Source organism: Urocampus carinirostris, chromosome 9 (genome assembly GCF_059441175.1).
Source record: "Urocampus carinirostris isolate Australia breed hairy pipefish chromosome 9, RoL_Ucar_1.0, whole genome shotgun sequence".
Taxonomy (NCBI): Eukaryota; Metazoa; Chordata; class Actinopteri; order Syngnathiformes; family Syngnathidae; genus Urocampus; species Urocampus carinirostris.
In genome coordinates, this window is record NC_142357.1 from 32663592 (window position 1) to 32665269 (window position 1678).

Genomic DNA, 1678 nt, shown 5'->3' on the forward strand with positions numbered 1-1678 from the left:
CACTGCCCGATGATTGCTGCGATGGGCTCCAGCACCCCCGCGACCCTACTGAGGATAAGCGGTGTAGCTAATGAGATGAGATGAGATGATCGAAAGGCATTTATGTAACTTTATCTCTTTTAAGCAATGTCCCTAAAACAAAAAATATAAAGGTGTGTTATTTTTTTATACCTGAAAGAATCCCTGGGGTAATATATATATATATATATATATATATATATATATATATATATATATATACCGTAAATTCCGGACTATAAGCCGCTACTTTTTCCCCAAACGTTCAACCCTGCGGCTTATTCAGTGATGCGGCCGATTTATGTAATTTTTCTAACGGCCGCCAGCGGCGCTCGAGTACAAAAGGTAAGATTTAGACCGGTGGAATATATGCGCAGAGGAAGACTGCAACTTCTTGACTTGCGCATAAATTAAATTAGCGTAAACATACCCTCATCATGCAAAATGCAAAAAGAAAGGCACATGACGCAGATTTCAAGCTAAAAGCATTCGAGCAGTCCGATAAAGAAGGAAACAGAGCTACTGCACGAAATCAGGAGTGGATGAGAGTTCCAGCGACAGTTACAGCGCGAGTAAGGCCGCGGGAGCGTGGGACGACGTCTATAAGACAAAGTTTCTTTCCGACACTGAGGAAGACGACTTTGATGGCTTCAGTTCTAAGGAGGAAGATGAGGACGGTTTACCGTGATTTTTACAAGTACGGTGTATTTTTTTTTTTTTTTACCATACCTGTTTACTGTGTTGCGAGCGTGTTGCTACCATTAACTGCCCTGTCACAGGCCATGTTTGGGATGAAAGTTATATTATTATTATTAAAGCTTTGAAAACTCTCTTGGTGTACCTTCTTTGTAAATATGTGTAACCCATGAATAATATGTATTTGCAACTGTATATTTTTGTAATGTATTTACTTGGATTTATTTTAGACACTTATTCTGATATGTTTTGCACGGGCGAATGAAAAAGGATGGGCGGAACAAACGGGGGGTGATGGGAAGTGGGGTAAAGGTGAGGAATAGACTGACCTGTTTGTGGCCGCGGTGGACAATAGTGGATATATATTTTTCCCACACTTACCTTTCGAAATATACCCTTTTTTCCTTGGATTACTTTCAACGGTACCCGGACTCTGCAGGTCTGCATCAAACCTTTAGTACCGGTATCATTTTGCCGGCTGTGATTTTTGGACTGTGTACTTTAATGAAGGACATTTGATGCTAGGTCCTTAGCTTGGCCCAACGACATCTGCTTCACGGCCAGAAGTTTACGGCCGTAGCAAGGCTTTGATGCTAGGTCCTCAGCTTGGCCTTGATGCTAGGTCCTTAGCTTGGCCTCTTGCCATGATCTTTGATTTTTGCATTTCGGAGATGGAATAAGAGCTTGCTCTGTCCACTCTACGCATCGGCCTGGTATTGCAGTACTTCCGGGAACGGTGCATTCGCAATGATCGCAGCAAGGCTTTAGGGCTAGGACCTTAGCTTGGCCTTTTGGCTGAAAGTAAGTGTCCCGGCTCCTAGGCTTTGTAGCGTATTATGAACTGACCGATAACGGATAATGGATAATGAATAACGAAGATAGAACAATAACCCTTAAAAACCCCAAAACCCCCAATCGCGGGACTTAAAGTCGGGTTTGGGTACGCATGCGGCTTATATACAGG

General features: G+C 42.8%; 1 non-coding gene across 1 annotated transcript; it reads left to right on the top strand.

Annotated features, from left to right (window-relative positions):
• The first annotated feature begins 1262 nt into the window (after positions 1 to 1262).
• On the top strand, positions 1263 to 1461 carry LOC148360103 (U2 spliceosomal RNA). The gene has a single exon (XR_015851444.1). It is a non-coding gene; the product is annotated as a U2 spliceosomal RNA (small nuclear RNA).
• The last annotated feature ends 217 nt before the right edge of the window (positions 1462 to 1678 follow it).